At 36.2% G+C, this 23,396-nt stretch overlaps 1 protein-coding gene across 8 annotated transcripts in view; it reads right to left on the bottom strand.

The window, feature by feature from the left end:
• Positions 1-23,396, bottom strand: part of NEBL (nebulette) — a 251,730-nt gene that overhangs the window by 111,843 nt on the left and 116,491 nt on the right. For 4 of the 8 annotated variants that reach the window (XM_083861077.1, XM_083861071.1, XM_083861074.1 and 1 more), the window contains exons 5-6: positions 22,124-22,233; positions 16,434-16,516 (exon numbers count right to left, since the gene is read on the bottom strand). The exons of 3 other annotated variants lie outside the window; for them this stretch is intronic. The gene's annotated coding sequence lies outside the window, so the exon portion shown is untranslated. Of the gene's footprint in view, positions 1-16,433; positions 16,517-17,286; positions 17,339-22,123; positions 22,234-23,396 lie in introns of those variants that run through there. One more of the 8 variants, XM_083861072.1, reaches the window with a different exon arrangement.

Below are 23,396 nucleotides of genomic sequence, written 5' to 3'. Positions count from 1 at the left end.
TCACAGTTCAAAGGATGAGAAAAACATAGTCAACAAAAACACTATTGAAAAGGCAAAAAAATTTGTATTTTGGGGCCCTTATGTTTGAATTGGCATAGATGCACCTCAAAATAATTGCTTTTCCTTCACTGAGCTGTTTAAGTTTTGAAAAACTCTATTGCTCTACAAGAGCATTGTAAACATGCACTAATAAAACTTATTTTATTTTTTATAAGAATATTTTAAGAAAAGTTTTTATAAGAAAACTTTATAAAAAATACTTAAGTGAGGGCTGTTCTACTAAGTACTGAATCTTCACCTGGAAATGTAAATTAAATTACTGCATTTTCTCAGTGTTCTGTCAATGTACCTAACTGGAGAGGAAAATATTATGTGTCCTTAAAACTGAAGCAACATAACGCCAGAAGCTTCAGGACCCCAGATGAAGCTGTGTGAAACAGGAGTTATGACTGAAAGTTTGTATCAGTAACTTAGGAGGTAACCGATTTTTTTCACCACTCCCAGAAAAGATAAGGTTTGGTTTCCCACTCTCTTTTGTTGTTCAGACATACAATCCCTGCCAGCTGTGACATTGATTCTCCAAAGGTCTCTACACCATCCCTACACCTCTGGATCTACCCCAGCATTTCCTATATCCCATACACAACACAAGCAATTACAGCCAGGGTGGTGCCAGATCCACAATTCTCAGGCTGATTAGGAAAGAAAAAAAAAAAAAAAAAAAAAAACCACCAAATTATCCTGAAATAAATAATGAACACAGAATATTCAGACATGCAGTTAAAATTAAAAAGAAAGTAGTCCAATAATCATGAATTTTCAGCCAAGAGATCACCGTGATATTTACTTTTGGCCTATGAAAACTCATTAATTTTATTAATTTTATATAGTAATTCCTACATCACAGTACATAGCACAAATACATAAATACATATTTCTGTAATCACATCTGAAATTAAAAAGCCTTAATCTATCTTTATTTTGTTATCATTTAATAAATTTTGACCTGGCAGTGACACAGACCACAGCATTTCTAGACAGAATACTAGGGCTAAGGAATTTATATTCCTCCTGTCTATTTCAATTACTACAGAGTTTTTCCTTGGGGGAAGAACAAGAGGAATTTACTTCTTGTGGCATGGTCCTCATATTTTCCAGCAATCTCAATCTATTTCCATTCATTTTCAAGTATTTACTTTGCAAAAAAAAAATTTCATAAAGAGGAAACTGAACTTATGGCTCTAATTCTGCCTGGAATTCTGTGTAACAAGTTTTCACATCCCTAGGGATTTCCATCACTGTCAGTAGAGCACAGTCTACATATATATTTTTATATAGAAGTGTTTGCATCAGCAGAGATCAAATTACCTTTAATTACCATTTAACTGCAATCATATCAACACATATGGAGCAAGACTACAGCCCAAGCATCTTTAGAGTAACTTAATACATAACTAATTAGCTCTGTCTTTAGAAAGTGACAAAATATAATTTTCTCATAGGAATCATAAGACTTTTGTTTTCATACTTTCCAGGGTATTTTTAATGCAGCATCTACAGCTATAGTCCTGCAATGAGCTCAACACAGGTCAAAATCTGTCTTTATTCAAAGTACTAAAAACTTCATAGCACAGGCAAAACCACACACCCTTATGAATTTCCTCACAAGAGCAACACTTAATACTGTGATCAAAATTGTACACATTAAGAGATGATAAAACAAATTACCTATCTAATTTGAATGAAAAAAATACATGTCTCTAAGTGGTATTCACTAGAAATTGTCTTTATAATTTTGAACAACCCAGAGATTGCCCCATGCATAGAAACAGGCATGATTTAAACCTCACATGAGACTTATATTCTACTTATTTAAATAACTAACAGGTTATATATGATTCACAAAATAATGACTTGCATTTTGCAACAGCTATGCACAAAACAGTCTGAGTGCCAACCACCAGGGACTTTAGAGTCATCCTCTGACTGTGCAGAAAATAAAAGCCCAGGCCTATTTCTGATCCCAGCTCGGAAGAAACAAATTACCCCAGTCACTACCATGTGAAATTTAACCAATTTTTAATTATCTTTATGAGAGAATGTTTTACATTATGGACAAAATGCAATGGATGTCTCAATGTTCACCACTGATTCTATAAAAACATTGTCTTTATTGCTTTCAAAGGGAAAATTTATATCCCTATGAGCAATTAAATTAGTAACAGAGGGTCAACACTGGCATCTATTGTCATTGCAACAGTCATAAGCACAATAAGCATCTCAGCAGACTCTTAAACCACTTCCTCTCTCTTCCTGGAGCACATTTTAATTGCACAAATTCAATACTTATGCATCAATTTATTTTGAATGTTAATCTTATGAAAATCAGAGCTAGTACTACAAAAACTGCATTTGATGAAAAAGCAATTTGCATGAAAAATGCCAAGAGGCATGTATGAAATGGTATTTCATATACCAAAACAAAATTGCAAAGCCTCTTCAAATGAATTGCATCCATTATCTATATAAAACCAGACTATAATAGGACAATTTTCCTCTGTAGCAAAAGGCACTTAAATTGCAGCATAACTTTCATTTAAGAAGTTTAATACAGTTTCAGTATTATCTCATATATTGGCTATGAACTGACCAATTAGGCACTAAAATTCTTCTTTTTTTATTACAACTGGCACCAAAACCAAGTGCCAAATGGGACTATGTTAATGGAATTTTTGGCAAAATACTTTTTTTTGTTACATTTTCACTTTTGTCAATTAAAATATGGAAAAATATTTGACCTCTATGTCTGTTGTCTTATATGTCCTTTATTTTCACCATTCTTGACTGGAGGAAAAAAAGAGGGATAGTTCTGCCTAAATTTTACCTTTTCCTTATAACTCCAGTTTTAAAAACTGAGGGAGAAAAATGGAAGTGGTTTCTGCAAGCAGAATGGAGACTTCATGTCACTTCACAGAAGTGAATAAAGGCATGTGACTGATGTGACACAAAGTAACATTTTAACATCATTCAAAACATTTCTAGCAACTTGGAGTCATTAAGCAATTCATGAATATTTTCTTCTTTTTTTCTGAACATACCAAACTTGGAATTGTTTTGAAAATGCACTTACACCTTTAAAGCCCTTTGGAATCTTTAATGACTTTGCTATAGAGGAGAATTTCTTCCTGAGTGCTCTACCTCTGGTCTCCCATATCCCAGTCTCCACTGTCCAAATATTTCCATCCTCAGAGACCTGTACAGCTCTATATGACCCGTCCTGTGAGAAGCAGTTTCACTGATATGCTGATCAACTCCCCTACAAAGCAGGGAGATCCTTTATGGCATCCAAGCCATAAAGCCTTTTGACATTGCAGAAATGTCCAAAACTGACAGTCTGTTACTTCAAAGTGCTCTTGGTGTACTGGAAAACCCCAGTTTCATGCTGGGGGCAGATTTTTACCCACATGAAAAGACAGAAGACAGGCCACTAGGAAATTCTTATGGGTTCACAGCCCTTACAAGCAGGATCCACTTTTAGTCTATATATAGACCAATGAGAAAAGGACCAGACCGTATTTCAAGAGAACTTGATTAATACCCTATGTGAGGAGGCACATTTCTTTCTTTCAGCATTAATTCTGTACACAGTCATGCATCAAACTTTTGGCACACTTTGAACCAAAATTATCAAGGCACTATCTTAAAACAATTTCTTATGACAGGGAAATAAAGGATGAACATTAAGGGTGGAGGAGCACTAAACTCTGATATGCCTCTTGGGCAGCATCTTACAGAAAGCGACTAGATCATCTTAAACCTCACCTTTCATGAAATTGTCTCCAGATATACAGAAACTGTATTAGTTTAAACTGAAGTAAAAGCCAATTTAATTAGATCAGCTAACCATTTTGCAGTGGGGTTTTAAATAACTAAAGTATTTTTGCTAGCAATCTCCATTAACTTCCTACCTCGTCATAGACATTAAACCTATGAGTTAAGATTCACTATTCTCTTAAATCAGTTCAGAACTTCACTGTCACTTAAAAGAGAATCCTGTCCTCTCCCAATCTTCCCAAACAACTCCCAAGTGTTAACTTTCTGCACAGAGGAGTAGGAACATCCCTGTCACTGTCACAGCAAAGAGCAGTAGCCTCTTCTGAAACAGCAACATAATGTTAGATCAGCCCAAGACAGATGTCACACCACAGTCTGAAATGCATCCTTATGGTCAGCCATCAATCTTGTATACATAATCAACCCTGAAGAACAGCAAGTCTTCCACTTCTATGAATTTGGTTTTTTGCCACACCTAATGCCTGGAAAGTATAGGTAAGTCTGTCTTGAATCTACCAGCTCTGTAACATATTGACCAGTTTTCTTATCATGAATCCACAAACTGCTGTAAAATATGAACTTTTGCCCAGAGAAATACAACTAGTACTTAGCTCAGTACTTAGCTCATAAGTTCATACAAATATGTTCATTTTCTGACAATCCCCATGGTTAATGATCCATGGTTAATCATGGTTAATTATCTTTGCCCTTGAAAACGTTCCCTTTAATTCAAACTTAAGTTCATCTTCCATACAATAGATCTTAGTTTTGCTTTCTTCAACATACACAATTTCTTTCTCCAAACAAACTTCCTCTCTCTTTACAAGATCTTTCAAAACCATGAAATCCTTTGAATATTTTGTTCAACAACAAAAAAGGATTAGCCTAAAGACTAAAATCTTGCCTTAGATCAACCCTTGAGCATTTCTCCAAACCTTCTCTACTTTGCTGAGCTTTTCAAATGTATCCATCAGAACTGAAACTGCTGTTTCTACAGAAGAATACTAACAGTCAAACAATGACATCTATACGTTCATACCTGTAAGGACTGTGGAACTCTTCTGGTCCCTGCATAACCTATGTATCATTTTACTATTTTCTCTACCAAAGTAGTTACATCCAAACTCCCATTCAAGCATCTTATTGTTAGGTTTCCTATTTGTTTGTTAAGGGAAATTGATAGCTCTTCTGATTTAAAGGCTGAAATACTAAAAAGTGTATTAAGAAGTAGAGCTAACAGTGAATGGGAAAAGAAAATCTTATTTCACAGTAATCTGCCTTCTTTTCTTATGTAAGAATGATAAAATAATAAAACAACTATATAAGAATATATCATAGAAATATCAAGATGATTTAAACCTATTTATTTACAATTTCTTTGCTTTGTTTATTATTTTTCTTAGAGAAGATGATCAGGAAGGGAATATTCATTTATCTATGGAGTCATGCCAGTAATAAGGGAACAATCTCAGGTAAAAAAAGATTACCCAGGACCTAAAGAAACAATAATGAATTTCAAGTATTTATATATTCTCAAAGTAGTTCTGCAATGTTTACCACTCCTTACAGCAGAATATAAATTATGAGCAGCATATTATAATCAAATGCATTCATATCATGAATGCTGCTTAATAAAAAATAAGAATTTTCTAATTTGTAATACAAAACAATCAAATTCCAGCTCAGTGGTCAGAACACTTAAAATGTCTGTGAACATGTTACAAGTCAATCACAAAGTCAAAAAGGAAACTGATCTAAGGGCAAAAATATAGATTTACTGATGACAGTAAGGCTGGACACAGTGATTATTCTGAACGGTAGTTTAACTTTTTTATCAGATTCTGCAGTTGCCCCATCTTTACTGGTTTATTTGAAAATGCCCAAAGTACATCACAGGCACTGTTCTCCTGTGCAAGCCCTCCATATGCCACTTAACTTCTACACTGACAATTGTTTATGTGGGGAAAGACCCAACAGCAATGGATGTAGGAAGACCTTATAAATAGCATATATCTCCAGTTCTCTGTGGTCTTGCAGTCAGTAGAGATTACAAACCAATGAAGCAAAGCATAGGCAAAGGCAAGAATAAGTTGGACAGTTTAAAAACAAGATGCCCTAGGGATGTTGGATGCTCTAAGAAAATAATTACAATCCTCCCTATTTACATAAAGATCATGTCCTGGTTTCAGCTGAGATAAAGTTAGTTTTCTTCTTAGTAGCTGGTACAGTGCTGTGTTTTGGATTCAGTGTGAGAATAATGTTGCTAACACACTAATGTTTTGTTTCTTGCTAAGTAGTGCCACCCTAAGTCAAGGATTTTTCAGTGCATCATACCCTGGCAGCAAGAAGGAGCACAAAAATATGGGAGGGAGTGCACTTTGGACAGCTGAATTAAATTGGCCAAAGGGGTATTCTGCACCACAGAACATCGTGTTCAGTGTATAAACTGAGTGAAATTGACTGGGAGGGAGTGATTGCTAGTCAGCTGGGTATCAGGTAGCAGGTGGTAAGCAATTATATTGGGCATTTTTCTTAGGGTTTATTTCTCTCTTTTTGTTAATTTCTTTTTTATTATTCTTGCTGATGTTGTTTTGTTGTTGTTATTGTTGCTGCTACCATTATTATTATCTTTGTTATGTTTATCGTTATTATTTACTCTGTTTTAAATACTAAACTGTTGTTATCTGAATCCATTAGTTTTACTTTTTTCCTGATTCTGATTTTCCCTCCTATCCAACTGGTGAGGGCTGCAGGGAGTGAATGGCTATCTACATGGTAGTGAGTCACCAGCTGGAGTTAAAAAGAGTGATAATAAGGAGAGAGGAGTAAGTTTGACTTTTTATATGCAAGCCACCATAAGCACACACACAAAAGACATACATAAAAGCTTTGAAAGGTGTCAAGAAAACCCAACGAAATCGCCGCAGAAATAAGACTGAATACCATGATGATGCAATTCTAGTCTTCAGCAGTTGTAAGCCTCTCTTTCTCGTACAGATGTTCACTTTGTTTGGAGCTTCCTTGCATCTCTCTGCATAGCACAAGATTTTTTTTTTTTTACTCCAAAGCCATTTATTGAATTCAACTACATAAAAAAAATTCAGTCTCAGGATGGTTAGAAGTTTGGCACAGAATAAAATACAGCCATGCTGCAAAAAAGCTAAAAAGGTATCAAGTCCTTTCAAAACCTGTGGGAGAGAACATCTCTAGGTTCCACACCCAATTAGCCTGATGCTGAAAGGAGCAGGACACAACAGGATTACATTTTAAAAGTGTTCTCTATAGCAGCTAACAGCATTGATCCAGGCCATGTCTCCTCTAAATAAAAATATTAACTGCATTCAACTACCTTTAGGAAGATACAGTTAATTTAAATCCACAGCCAGGAGACCTTGTCACATCTCTGTCAGGACTGCTGTCAAGTCCCAGCTTTATTGATGTCTTTTCCTTGTGCAAATATCTCTATGCAATACTAAAACCATTTCTTTCTCGCAGATGAATGAATAGCTGTCTCTCCAACAGCTTAACATTATTTTACAATCCCCAGGATCATTTCTGTTGTCCTCCCTTGAACTCTACTCAGCTGTTTCAATCCACCTTGCCATGGGGACACCATACTCTGGTATCAGCCCTAATTCTGTACAGCCTCTGCTGAGAGTATTGTGCTCCTTCTACTCAGTGGTGTCCTCACTGAACCTCCAAGGATATCACCTTATCTGCCCCAGTGCTACAGTGGCAAAAACAACTAGAATGACTCCTACACTTTTCTGGCTTTCAAATCTAGCTCTCATCCTGTGATAAGCATCATTTGACTTTCAGGTTCACAGACTGAACATTTTACATCTGACTGTTAAAAGTAAGTATTTTTGGACTTTGACCATTTACCCAGAATCTGAAATCACTCCATAATGGTATTTGTTGAAAGATCACCAAGTTTCCTTTTACCACTGGGATCATTTAACTTTGTATCTACAATTAATTTGGCAGCAAACATCTTGTCCACTAGAGCACCTAAAAAATTAGTTCAAGTCTTTAACCAAGGACTAGCCACTGGGAAAACTACCAAAAGTATCCCCATTTGAGACTCCCCTTTGATAACAGCTACACCTAGAAATCTACCAGTTAGCCATCTGCCATATGCCTCACTGACCACAAACCCTCTTTAAACAGAATCATGATCCAGCTTCAGATATCTTGAGGAAGTGGGATGGACACATCTTTCTGCTTCATTCCAAAAATACTGTAACGTTTTATATGTTGTAGTAACTTTAGAAAGCCCAAATCCCAAATGTGAAATAAAAGCTTACTTATTTCAAATACAATTTCAACATGTAAAAACACTTGGAAAAATTGGAAAGGAATGGATTAGAAACCACATTCCATTGACTTGAATTAAGAAGGCAAGGTAACTTGGCAGAAGTTACCTTGGTTATAGCTAAAAACTACCTTTTAAAATGATCCTTTATTTTAAAGGCTTTATTATTTTTAACTCTGTTAGCCACTTAAAATATACTCTTTCACCTTTCTGTATCCTTTGTACTTAACTAGTTACTGACATTCAGCATCAATTTCTTTCCATCTATTTTATAAATGTTCTAAATTTTATATTTTTATAAAAATATTTTATATAAATGTTTTATCACTGCTTCTATATAAAGACAGAATTTAAGAGTCTCTAGTACTGGCTTAGACCAAAGGTCCATCTGGCCTAGTGTTCTTTATCCAAGAATGGCCACAAGCACTAGCTGGAAGCAGTATGGACAGGGCAAACATATATGATATTTCCCCTAATACACATTCCTTGACTTCTACTGCTCTCAGTCTGGTGTATTTCCTGAACCTGATATGGGTTTTTTCTCATTCTCCAGCAGAATTTTTTTTTCTCAGCACTTCCTTTATCCTTGAACTAATCTAGATTTTTTTGCACTCATGTAAGACTTCTAGTACAAAAATATGTCATTTACTATTTTCCACAAGGAAACACCTCTTTCTGTTTGGTTTGTTTGCCTTCTGATGAGCTGCATTTGTTACTTCCTAGTTCTTGCACAAGAAGACAGATAGCAGTCACTTCCTGACTACGCTCCCTGTGATAATTATGTAGAGCTTTCTACAACACCTTTCTGAATTCTTAAACCCCTTTTGTCTAGGCTGAAGACTTCTATGCTAGAACTCATTTATTCCTCCAGTAGGATTTAATCCTCCTTGGTGATTTCCAGAACTTTTTTTTTTAACATATCAGAACCAAAAACATTACTCAAAGTCCACATGAAAAAGGGACTGCCACAGATGCATAATCAAGGTTTCTTCTTTTTCATTTTCCATTGTTTTCCTATTTATTCCTAACGTTCAAATTGTGGTTTTTTGACTGTTACAAAGCACTGAGATTTTTTTTAAGCACAGAGAAATAGCTTATGTAAGGTAATGGTCAGTGCAGAGGCCATTATTTTATAAATATAAGCTATACGTACACATTTATCTGAGCTTACAATCACATTTTCTATCTCATTTTTCACTTATATTTTGTTGTTGTTGTTACATTCTATTCTTACCCTACCTTGAAAAACTTACCACAAAATTGTGTCATTCTTTGTTTATCCCCTTTTTCAGGTCCTTCATGACTATCATTTCTTAACCAAGACCGATTCTGTTTAGTGTCATGTTGCATTTCATTGCAATTTGGTTACAGTTGTGCTATATTTAAGTAAATTGCTTTAAGGTTTGCAAATAGGGTCTTTTAAAAGTCCAAATAAACACAGTAGTGCCTGGACTCATGGTCTGCTCACACATACGTACTTCAATCAGATCATAGCCATAACTGCCAATTTTTAAATTGCCAGTTAACTCTTCTCCTCTAACAGAGTAAAAAATTGATATCAAGTCTCCTATATTGACTAAGAGACTGGTTTAATAAGTTGTCATCCATTAAATTTATAAATTGTCCTAAGAGAGGTTGAAGTTGGCAGCTAAAATCTGTTTCCAAACAGTTATACAGTTTTCAATGACCCAAAAAGTTTCTTAATAAATATTTATTTAATTCTTTTAATTCGACTTTTTAGTATTGGCCATTAAAAAAATAGCAGCAGAAAGCTATTCTGGCAAGCTCTTAAACAATAATGCTTTTGAAAAATATAAGATGCTTTAGACCTCTTTCATCAAGGACAAGCCTACCTTGAATGATCTCATTTCTTTTCAGAAGGAAACAGAGTGAAAGTGCCAGAAGGAAGCTGGCAGATACTTACTGTAGAATAGTGATGAAGAATACTCTGTCCATGCATTCTTTCTGTACAGCCTTACATCCAGTTTAACGACCTGAACAACTTAATAACGGTTATTTCTGTGTGCAGATGTTGATGTGAGGGTCTAAAATAGACAAAGATAGACAACAGCACTGCTTTTTCAAAACATATTACAGATTTGTTTCTCTGCTCAGAGAGACATCACGCTATCAACATTTCTATTCTTAAAACACATTTTCAAAGTAGTTTACTAGCAGAAATCTCCTCTCAGTTCTGAAAAGCGAAATTTTTCCATGCTCTTTTGTTCTTCATATACATAACCCCTGTTTGTAGACTTCAGCATTAAAAAGGCTTGAGAAATTTATATTAGGATTTAAGGGTTTTGTTTTTTTCAAGACAGCACAGCTTATCACCACATTGACTTTTAGCACTTTTATCAACAGAATTAATTTCTTTTTATTAAGGCTACTTTTTAACGCTCTATCAAGCAGATTCCCACAAAGCAGTGGAGTTTGGAATATTCATCATTATTATCACAATTTCCATAACAGAATTACAGCAAAATATACTGAATTAAGATATGCTGGATTGAGCCAGAAAGTCCAGGAAAGGATTAAAAACTAAATAGTAATGAAAAATAATAATAAAAACTTTAAAATATTTTTTTTAAAAGTGCTAAAAATGCCTTGATTTCCTTTGTGCTAATTTAGCAGTATTTCTAACCAACCTGCCAAAGTTAAAGATGTATGAGAGGAAAGTGTGGAAAGTATTTGTGTAGGAAAGCCCAAACAAAGCAAAGATGTTAGCAAAACCCTGTACATGACTCAGGATAGCAAAAAGAAATTTAGTTTGAAAGACAAAGAAGCCTTTACAGACCACCATTTCAACAACAATGACTCTTTCCAGTTCTAAATATAAAATCAAATGTAACCAAGCAAACGCAAGACAAAAAAGGAAGAGGAAATAAGTCAAAAGTATAGATTATTGCTAGTCGTGTGGCAGCAGGTTTCTTTTAAAAGAATTATCATTAAACAAAAGGGAAAAGGACACAATTTTTTTAAGCTAGCTACTCACTTAAGAAAGGAGCACACTGAACAAATTAGAATTAAAAAAATGCTGAGTGTCTATGGGGACAAGGTTTATCAAAGATAACTGTTGATAAGAAAGATCAAATAGCTTCTAGCACTTCAGTATTTTAGTAAACTGCATTGTTACTAAACAATACAAAAAGTATACTTGAAAATTCCTCTTAATACACAGCAAAGCATTACTTTATTCACCTTCAGAGTTCAGGGTCCACTGCTTGCATTCAGAAAGCAATTAGCTACAGGGGACTGCAAATTGCCAAGGTCATTTGGAGCAGTAATTCTAATATAAACGAACTTTGTTTAGCAATTAAAAATATGTCTGCTTCTAGAAAAGTGAGAGTTGTGCGACTGCATTTGAATAAGCCATGCTTTCTCTTGTCTGGTTTGATACTGCTGTAATGGCATATAAATACAACAGTCCTTATGTATCAGTGCAAAAACGCCCCTGAAAAATCCAAAAACATTAAAAATATTCTATAGTTTTTAAGGGAAAATTTCACAGTTCATACCTAGAGCATGAAACAGATGCACACAGGCTTAGACTGCTACTAGTCTGCTGAAGCAGAATCCTAACATGGCCCTAAAAAATGGTTTGTAAAATGAACACAGAAAAGGAAGCAATGTGAATCCAATGTAGCATTGAGGAAAACAAGACAAAACCAAAAAGAGTAGCAGAACATCCCCTCACTTTCAGGCTTACACACAAGTTAAAGGATTTCCCTATATTTAATAATCCACTGGCAAGGCATTTGGAGCTGGCCACACAGATCTACCAAGGGGTTTGGCCTCCTGTACCCTGATAACTAAATGTCTTTGGAACAAGTACACAGATTCATTGTTCCAGTACACCAATATGAGAGTGCACTTGTGCCTCTACATTTCCTGGCACTTTTGTAATCAAGATAACAAGTTAACATGAGATTAATCCCATCCCAAGAAACATATTCTACCCCCATGAGATGTTACCAGAGAGTCTCAGGAGAATGCCACCAACCACTCTGCTGGCAGAGGACAGTCCCAGATTAAAAAGGAAGGCAGGACAGTAAGAGGCACACCAGAACATCTCACTGCAAAATTGGCCAAAGATGACTAACTCAGATCTCTCCTGGAAGTTATACCTTTTGCCCCCAGAGAAGAAATACCTCTACAACCCATTAATGAGCTGGATAGAGTTGTGTTGGCAAAAAAGAACTTTGCTGTGAGGTCAAACTAGTTGTGACTGTCTAGATTTCTTTTCTCATGCTGGGCATCAGCAGAATGAAAGCTTCAGTTTTCTTGGTGGAGTTGGAGACGGACAAAGGGAAGGAAGGAGCAGACTTCAGTCTGTGAAATAGCCAAATACCTGATCTCAGCAGCAAAAGATATATGAGACCTTGAGCTATGGTCCTTCACACATTAAACCTGGATCCTCTTTGGTTTTCATGTACAAATGCAGCATTTAAAGTTATAGTTGATATTTCAAATCCAAGTGTCTGCCACCTATCCATTCTCTTTCTGAATGCAAACCAATTTAACTGTGTATCCAGTAGGACTGAAGGTGATCAGCACATGACTTTCCTCTAAAATTCTGAACTTTGATGCATTTTTCAAAATTCTGTATAAAATTGACATAACACATCATATGCACAGATGCATGGCCCATGTTCAAGTTTTTCAATTCAAATCTGAATTCTGTTTTGGCTCTACAAAACTTTGTATTAATTATTCTGATTTCTCTCTTTCCCTCTCTCTTCTTTCTACTTCTTTCAACTTATGAAAAAAGAGGTATGCATAGAGAGACTTTTCCAATGGCAGATGCATAGGCAGCACAGAGAGACAGCAACCTACATGTGAAACAAGTGCCCCACACAATAGTCTATCACACTCTGAGCACAGAAACAGGTTTGTCCTCACTTCTGTTATGAATAACTTTGAAGCTAATAACTTTGAAGTAACTCCACACTGCAACAAAAGCATTTGCAAAATTTAAGCATATTTCAAATAAAAAGTATCCTGGAACCTGTTATTGCAGCAGGTCAAACTCAAGAACTACGTCACATCTACAATGAATAATACAAAGACTTTTAAAGAGGTCTTTAAATGTTGCACTGTTTCACATATTCACATCAAGGAAGTAAATACAATTACCTGTACTTTAAAAAAAGCTGAATGAAATCAGCAGGCAAGGACTATCTCAAGCCTATCACTATATATACTATGTCACCATATGATCCTTTTTTCTCAAAAACATTTTTAATAACCTTTTATTAAGCAGCATACTGCAAATCCTTGTGATATAAATTTTCCATTGGTGTTTTCTATATTCACCAAAATTTCCAACATGCCTGTTATTGTGCAGATTTCTATGTGCACAAAAGTGAAAGAACCTGAGAACAAATAAGCACTCTGAAATCCCAAATATCATTATATGGACTATTATTAATCTACCAAATTGGGCATGGCAGCCACAGAGTAGTAGTACAAAAAGTAAGGTTTATGTATCAAGTCAGAAAATATGTTGACTGATCCAAAAATTGCAAATTCAGACAGGTAGATCAGCTCATTGCATAAATAATTTAACAAGTTGTGCTAACAGCAGAATGATGCTGAAAGATACAAGAGGAAATACCTTAAGGGTCTGACCATGATTCATATTATTAAGTAATTTTATTAATGAGTTATGGCTGTAAAAAAAGATTCTCTATGTAAAACTAATCAGATTTGAGGTCTGGAGCAATAAGAGGGAAATGAATATTATTTAATGAAAAATATGCTCTTCAGAGAATTTCTGCTGCAAGTTATAGGTTTGATAGTTGGAGGGAGATGTACTTACATATCCAAATTAATCACAAAGTAATTGCAGGCCACCAAAACAGCCATGAAGAAAATCAAATATAATAATGAAATTAATCAGGAAAGGTATTTTTTTAATCTCACAATAGTGTGAAAAACATTCCCAGCCTCTGTACTTAAAAAAAAGTGAGTTCCCATCAGAACAGGCAGACTCAAGACTTTATGGAATAGTGAGACTTTCGCAAAGGCATATGAAAACTACTTACTTCAGCTTCACATAACAGAAGTCTGAGAATGACACCTCTCTCAACACATAACAGAGTCAGAAGTGCCATGCAAACAAAAAGCCAATGGTCGCCTTGCCATAAAGAACCATTTTGTGAAAATTGGATGAGGCTTTTTACCTGCAGCATGTGAAATTAAGGAACTGTCTTCAAAAAGAGTAGGCTAAAGCTGTAATTAGATTGATACAGAGTTTGACATGGGTTTTGAGAATTTTGTATGATATGCCTTTCCCAAAGAGAAGACTGGAGCTGATGACTCAAGATACTCCCTCTTTAACTGTTTCCTGTGTTCCCAAGTTACCACTTACAAAACTTACACACACAAGTAACAACAACCAGCAGCCATGCCTTTCAGCTGTTCTACCATTTTCTTTATAACTTCAAAGAGTTTTCCAAAGGCCTTCAGCACAATTATTCCCATTTTATAGGAAAGGAAACAGAACTGAAGCAGCTTGACATAGGCAACAAAGAATGCCATCAGAAAGATCAGGAATAAAGAGCAGACCTCCCAAATCCAGTTGTAATAAGAAGAATTGCCCTATCTTCATACAAATCATACAAATACAGTGATGGTTGATCCATACATTCAATCACATCTAAGAGAACTTGTCTGACAAACAAGAAACATCTCAGCTAACACCTGGATAGACACTTAGGGCAAAAAATCTGAAGGCTTTCAAGATCAGGCTCAAAACACATGGCAAGATTTCTGCGAGCAAGTGCTGACAACTAAGGACCTGCCTCAATGGCCCTGACAATGCAATGTTTTTAAGTGCAGTGAGTCAAAGTGCTCATTCAATAGGAAATACTTCCTGAAACTCCTCTCCTCTGTGCAGTCAGTTCTTGAAAACCAGTAAGAAACAGCCTGAGAAAATGGGTCAGTTTCTATGCAGTATATATCTGAGAAGAGAAACCAAAGACTGAGCAGGATACACAGGCGAACGAAACCCAGATCCACAGGATACATTCTACCAGTCAGCTTTATTAGTTTAACAGAGAAGGACTGTGTGCCTCAACTCTCACATTTTATTTAGAGTTATGTTAGAAAAGGTCATGTTGCAAAATATAAACAGATTGCTCACATGGAGCAGATTTCCTAGGATTCCCCAAGTTCCTCATGCTGTTCTGAACCATAGGAATATCTTTTCCTACAGACACAAGCCCACCAGATAACTCCTAAGTCTCATTTATACTTGTGGGATATGCTCAATTCCCAGGTCTCATTTATACATCTGGCACATATTTATACACTGCCCCAAAAGCAACAGAAACCAGCTAAATTTCTGGCTACACCCCCCTCCCTCCTGTATCTCACATACACACACACCAGACTGTGTGTTTATCTTCTGCAGATTCAGACACAAAAAATCATGGCAAAATTCATTTCCAACATCAGACAGATGCATTATGGCATCCCCAAAACTTCAGAGCCCCCATACCAGATGTGATAGCTCTCACAATTTTCTACCGCCAACATTTTGAGGCTTTGTCAATTGCAGCCTGACTCACTGGTTATGCACCAAGCTTCCCTGTCAGAGGTCTCTGACCAGGCTAATTTTGCAGATGGCAATAACCACCTAATCAATCCATGTCTTTCTAAGTCCTAATGGAGCACCTGCACATCCAGGCATGAATCTTCCTCCTGACATCCTCTACAAACATAAATTACAAGTTCAGTGCATGCACCAGACAAGCCTCAGTGACCCCTTGACAGGGCAAACAGAGGTCATGCAACAATCTGATTTTCAGCACCCACTATTTCCAGCCTTCCTCTTTCTGAATTTTAAAGCTTGGAATTGCAGTTAGCATCACACTCAGGTCTCAAGGGAACACAACTTCGAAGTGATGTCTCATTTCTAAGCCTGATAACATAAACAATGTTTCTATTAGAAAGAACTGCTGTGTAACAGCAGCAGATCTCTAGGATTAAATTATTCTAAAGACATAAAATCCATATTTTACAAGAGGGAGAGGCAGCTATGGCCTCTACTGTGGTCCAGTGGACTGAATATACTTTGGTGGTTGGAGAACATCATTCAGTTTATGAATTCACTCTGTATGCTTAAGAAGGTCGTGCACTGCCAAGGCAAGTGTGTTAACATGATAAGTAGACTCACTTGAAAACCAGTAACTTGCTAGTGGGTCACACTAATACCTTGTCTGTCTACTGCTGTGCAATGCAAAAACACTTGCATGTATGTAAGGAATGCCCATCATACCTTAGATACCTTTGAATCTCAGCCATCTCTTCAAAATTCACCACTCAAGGCTCAGAAATGTTTTCTGGTTTGTAACAGAAAGCCTGTGAAGAAAATCAGATGTCAGGAATTAAGGCCACCAGTATCAGAGGGGTCTGGGGTCAAGTGCATAATTATTAATCCTTTTTAACTCTGTACATTCAAGCCAGATGTGGTTAACCAAGGACACAATGGCTTGGCCACAACTTGGTAGGACAGAGCCACAGCTGTGACTAGTAGTAGCACAAGATACTAAGTTCATTGATGGACTCATTGGTTTCACTGATGACACCATCAGGGTTCTGCCACTGCTCAGTAATGCATGCCAAGGCGAGTACCTGTGGAACGGCCTCCCCTTACTAAGATAATTTCAGTTTCCTGCTATCAGCATACCAGAGCCTTAACGACCCTGTTATTGGATTCAGATAACAACAGTTAATATTTCCTGATTAATTTTAATTTTACTTTCACAAGCTTGTCTAATCTTTCTTTTAATATATTTTAAAATTCTAGTCTTCCCTGGCTCCTATATTAAAGAGTTTCACATTTTTATTATATGCCGCATATTTTCTTTTCTTTTAAGCATAATGCCTGACTGCTGCATTTCCTGCATCTAGTTCTTGCCTTGTAAGAAACTGAACATAATCAAATTCACTTCTGCAGTTGTATCCTACCTAACTTTATAGACTTATTCCACTTAATGGGGTTTTTTTCATAACAAAAGCTCAACCCTCATTTGTGTCTTTTGAGTATTTTTTCCACTAATTTTCAGTATAGACTGATCATCTAATCTCCAATCCCACAATAGTCAGCTTTTTATAAATTTTGCCATCACCTTCATTGATAATTCTGCTTAATTTTCCATCACCACCAAGCTTTTTTGAGCCTTTCGTCCACTTCATTTCTGTTGAAAAGGACCCTGACTGCTAACTCAATTCAAGACAGCATGTCAGCTATTATCTGAGCCAGAAACACGCACTGTGCAGAAAGGAATGCTAAACAAAAGGCAACACCAAACAAGTGACCTCATTCCACGCCTGCTACCCTTGCCCTGGTCATGTCTACAGCTTGCTGGCACAGGCAAATAAAACCTTTGGCCCTTCCTCTTGTCCTCACAACACTGCAGCCAAGGGCAGCCCAGCCCATACCAGTATTTCTGCAAGTATTTCTGCTGAGCAGGCAAGAAACCATGAGATGAGATTGAGGCACCTCCACAGATCCTTTGAATCCTTCATTTCCCATCAGTGGTACCTGAAGGAACAGCACTACTGAGTGGCTCCAGATCTGTAACAAAATGGTTACTAATCTCACTTAAGACCAAAGGTGACAAAGTACCTTTGTCCCAGTTCATTATAAGAGGAGGGAGGTAGGACCCCTGCTCAGTATTGGCAAGCTGAGGCACAGCCTGGAGACACCCAGACCTTGCCTCAGTACAGACTCTGGGTCTTGCCACAGGTTCCTCATAAGACAATCCTCCAGTCTTCCCTCAAAGACCACCTCTGCTGTGCCAAAACCCACACCAGCCACACTATCCTCCTCAGCTACTTACCCACTCACTGTTGTGGAAACTGGAAACAGCTCTCCTGTTATGCCAAACCCTATAAAAATGAGTTAACCTTGGCAACAGAAGTAAAACCCTCTGGAGTATATTTCTCCTCTTAAGGCTAGAAAAGAGCTAGACTGGCCAAACTGGGTATGGGTTCACTTTAAACCACTGTTCCCCAGTAGAGAAAGAAGAAGCCAAGACAAAACAGGGGCATAAGAGAAATTAGGTTCAGAAAATGCTTGAAGTTCAAAAAACACACCTGTGAAATTATATTTTCCTCAGACTACATCATCCCGAAGTCCACTAGGGACTGACACTCAGACTCCCTCTATTTTCTGCTTGTGGCTGGCTTACTTAGTGACATATTCAGCATCTCCTCCTTTATACTCTGTCCTTTGTAGGGACTAAACCAGGTCACTATCTACCAACTAAGAAAGGAGAGAAAGAAACTCAGGAAAGATCTGGGAGTAGAGGGGAAAGAAACATCCTTCAATTTTCCATTAAAATTATGTGGTTTCTAACAGCAAGACTGTGTTGACGTGAGACAAAGAGCATTCCAAAAAAAGTACAGAAATATTTCTGTAACTAAATCATTATTTGAATAATTACAAGAGCAGAAAGAGTTTAAAAGCACTCTTGTGTCACTCTAATTTACTGCTTCACACAAATTTATTTCTTATCCTCTCAGATCTCTCTAGAGAAGCAGAAATGGCACATGTAAACTTCTTTTCTCGTGTTAGGATGGCAAAAAAGTTCAATCATTAATTATACTCATTACAGTTCTGGCTTTGTCACAACTGATATATCTACTGACAGCCTAAGGAAATCACAAAATCACAGACATATGTGTTAACAAGCCAAAACAAAACCAAAACCAAAACAAAAAACAAACAAAACAAAACAAAACAAACAAACAAACAAACAAACAAACCAAAAAAAAAAAAAAAAAAAAAAAAAAACAAAAAAAAAAACAAAAAAAAAAACACTGAGTGTCACAGAGGACGAGATACTCCTGTTGTCAAGGAAGCCTGTGAGCATTACAGGGGTGAGACATTCAAACCTCCAGGGATCAAGATTAAAGATGGTATTAGAAGAAGCAGAGTATCTTGTTCTTCAGCAGGAGGTTTAATGCCTAAGATGGTGCCCTAGCAACAGATACACAGCACAAAAGCATCAGGTAAGATGGAACTAAAGGGTAAAATGAAAAGCAGGTAATGGACAATGAAGTAAAACAAGAAATTAGAAATCGTATTTTCCTTGCAAGCATTTAACTACCCAAAGATCTCTGGAGGTGCTAACTCCTACTTCTCAACTTTTTGGCTAATTAATTTTTTCCCGTTTTAAAAGCCTCATTTTAATTAGCTCCCAAGTTGACCTGCCATGAAGAGGTTTTATTTTATTTTCATTCTCTTTTTTCTATATGTAAAAAAGACTGACTTCAAAAGTACATACTCATTAAAAATAATTAGTGATTTAGATACCACTAAAATATATTCAAGGATACCGGAAAAATAAGTTGGGGTTTTGTCATAATTTAGTTGCTTAGTATCACAACATAAAAAAAAAGAGCCATATATTTAAATATAAGAAACCTTCCAAATAGATTAAGTTTTGAAGTCACTAGTGTTTAAAGAGACACTCACATCTTTTAGTCAGACAATGGACCGGTGCTTACAACAGTTACCACAAAACACTTCATAGCTGTCTTCATTACAGCTTGGAATTTTTCATTCTGTAGAATACAGCCCAAAGAAGCATATACAATACAGTGAATACCACAGCAAAATGTGGAAATGCATACCTGTAAGTTTATTCCTTACATTTACATAGCTGTTTTAGCCTTCAATCGGGATTTTCAGAGTTATAAAAAGGTACAGATGTAAGACTTTAGGTCAATATGTATCTGTAACACATTCATCTGGCACCAAGCTGGAAATTAGTGTAGATTAAAAATTAAGTCCATGAAATGTTATGTTACATATTTTAAGATTATGTAGGAGTTTCTTAAACTACTGATGCCTTTCATATAAGCCTTGCCTTGTAACATGAATGTTATCACAAATAGAAAATTAAACCAGCAAGACACAAGTTTTTATTTTTTTTCTTTTGTATCCCCAAACTAGATGATTCTATTTTATTATTATTTTACTCAAGAAAAGCCCAAGAAGTATTTTTCTAGGCTGGATTGAACATTTTGCTCATCAAGGAATAGAGCAGTCTTACAGAACTGAAGTGTATATCACATAAAGCAACCCATCAACATAAACAGATGTTTAACCAAATACAGGTTTAACTTAAAATTTACCAATTCCAGCAACATAAATGAATGCAATGCCTTTGATTCTGGAGGGCAATGACACTGTTCTAGTTTGCACAGATACATGATTTAATTATTTCTCTATAACTGAGCTTTCTTGCTGTTTTCAAAAGAGAAGCATGATAGGACATCCCTATCAAAATATTTAGGTTATCAGTTGATTCTATTCTACTTAAAGTCTACAGTTTTGCAACCAATTTACATTTAGCATTCATTTCTCATGCATGAGTTGACCCACTTACATATGCAGTAAATCCATGCCTTTGGGGATTTTTCTGGACGGCTTGCTTTATTTCCACCACACAATTCATTTTATTTTGTCAATACAGTGAGCAAGGTTACAGTCATCCTGTCAAATTTATTTATTTAAATTAGAATCAGAAAGACTGTACTACTCCCTGTGGAACTTCATGAAAAACTTCTTGAAACTTCGAAGCTACATACTTCTGTAGTCAGCTGATTTCACATAAAAGCACTAATTTAAAAAAAGGCAATAAGGCAATAGTTACAATAATTTCTTCTGTAAACTTATAAAATAGACTTCTGAAACCCTAGAAAAATATAATAAACCACCATAAATAATAATAGGCATCATATTATACTCCTTTTAAAAAAAGAGAGAAAAAATATTTTTTCTAAGCAACCCTATAGAATAAAGCCAGATGGAATAAGATCATTTAAGAAGCAGATATGTAGGCGTCACATCTGCTTGCTTTGACTATCAGAGATCCACTTAACCTAAAATATTTCCCCTTGCATCTCTGAGGATTCACATTTGAGAAGCTTCATTTGAGGTTGCTTACCATCCTCACAGTAGGACTGCTGAAAGGGAGCTTTCCCCAGGCAGAAATTGTCCCAAGGTCACAGGCCATTCAAGTCCAAATAAACTTGTGTGCAACAGAAAGGAACTTCCATTTTACACAATTTGCTAATATGATTCTTTCACACATTAGTAGTTTACCAGAACCTCAGTACAGATTTGCAGATAGTGTTTCAGTGGACTTACCCAAAGGCCTATCTGAATCTACACATCTAATGCTATTGGGGGCAGTATGACAGATAATAAACAGCCCACTAACAGAATTATAAATCCTTATTTCTAATGCTAACAATTTTTCCAAATTCAGTTATGCTTCAGGCAGGGAATTTTTTTTTTCAGCTTCTCAAAGACATAATGCTTCTGCTGTTTCTAGAGAAGAGTTACGCACTTTTCCACCTGTGTTACAAAAGAAGCAGCTTCATAACAACATCACTGATAGACCCTAATGCTTCTCCTGCTCTGGACCAGGAAGTTGACCTTTAGAAGGTGAGGAATGTCACCTCATTAGGGATATCTTTTCTACTACCTCCACGGAATATGGTCTATAACTGAGTTCTACATTGCTGAAAACTGAACATCCACCTGCTCAGCAGAAATTTAGCCATAGTTTACGTCACCTAATTATTCAGTTCCCCCTGTACTGACAGTTTCACATAGAATTACTGTAATGACTATCTGACATTCCAAAAAGTATCCTTCAAGTTGGCATTCTGGGGTCTAAAAATACTGTTTCCTCCCACATGTTGGGAGCTATTGTTATGTAAATCACAAGTATTAAGAAAGAGACCAGAAAAGAGAATCTGAAAAAGTTATGGGAACAGAAAGAGAAGTCAATGCCACCCCAGATGAATCATGAACACACTGCTCTGGATCCTCAGAAATCTCTTCCTCCTCAACAACTGTAAAATTCCCTAGCAAAGGCTGTACCTCCCTCTACTTCTAATAGGAGGCTACAAAGAAGATAATGGTTTGCTCTAGGTGCTACTTACTGTATTAGTATGAATAATGTTTTTGCTTTAGTTCTTCATTTAAATAAGGGTCACATATCCACACCCTTCATACTGGAGGACTCCAACACCTCCTTATTTCTTGGACAACTCTGAAAACAATGTAAATGAATACAGTTAAAGAAGTGAGAAAGAAGCTTTGATGAAAACTCCACAAAGAAGTTACAGCTTGTTTTTATAACATTTTATGGTGTGTGGAATATCAAAACATACAGTGAATAAACAGTAAATTAAAGAAAATATCAGAAAGCTGAATACTTGGTGACTATTGTCCTACACAGGGATCACAGCAAAAAGAAGTGGTGAAGCAGCATGCCACTAAATGTCTTCAGAATTTTTCCTGAAACTGTAGGTAAAGAATTCATATACATAGGAATTAATTTAACACTGTCTCCAATTTTGCATTTTTTAATAGTGATCAGTAAAGAAAGATTGCTCATTTTCAGGTAGAATACACCTTGAGGTTTCAAATGAATTCTCAAAGCTTTCTGTTTTCTCATTTAGCATGACTTCTGTCTAAAATATTACTTACATTTCCTCAGATTCATCGTTTCTTAAGAATGTGTTCAGTCATTTTAAAAAATTCTGATAGCTTACAAAATATAAAACCTATGTAAAAATCTGCAAAAAATACTCATGGTCATTGAAAATTAATGCAATTCTTTTGGTAAGTAATTTCTAAGGCATTTATTAGGACTTCACATTTAAAGACAGAATGATTTCTGAAAATCTGAAGTCAAATTTCAACACAGAACTATTAGAAAGTCAAAGACCTGAAGCTTCTCAGAATTTCCATTTCTATGTATCTACACAAAACAAGCTTAGAAGATCACTCCACAGAAAGAACAAGGTTGGATGTGACTCTCTGTATGTTCACTGCACAGGAGCACAGCGGGAGCTCCACCTTCTTGCAGAGATAAACTCATGTTAGCAATAGGAATGACACATTCAACCTTCCTGTTTCCAGACAGAAAAAATGCTGTTGAACTCAACTGATAGATGCTTAACCACATGAGTTATATGCAAATATTTGAAGTGCAGCTGTGTGGAATTAAGCATACAGCATATCAAATAATGAATACCTCTTGGAGTTGGTCAGAGGTACCAAGTGCAGCAGAAGGCAGTGAGCAGCACCAGGGTGCATCTGGCTGACCACACCTGCCATGGACATGCAGCACTAGGACACTGCTCAACAAGTGCTAACATCTATGTTAGTCAACACAAGTGTCACACATAAATAAACACTTATTTTCCC

The sequence above is a fragment of the Zosterops lateralis genome (assembly GCF_965231275.1).
Source record: "Zosterops lateralis genome assembly, chromosome: 1".
Taxonomy (NCBI): Eukaryota; Metazoa; Chordata; class Aves; order Passeriformes; family Zosteropidae; genus Zosterops; species Zosterops lateralis.
Note: the sequence above shows the minus strand (reverse complement) of the source record. Positions and strands in the feature narration are given on the sequence as shown.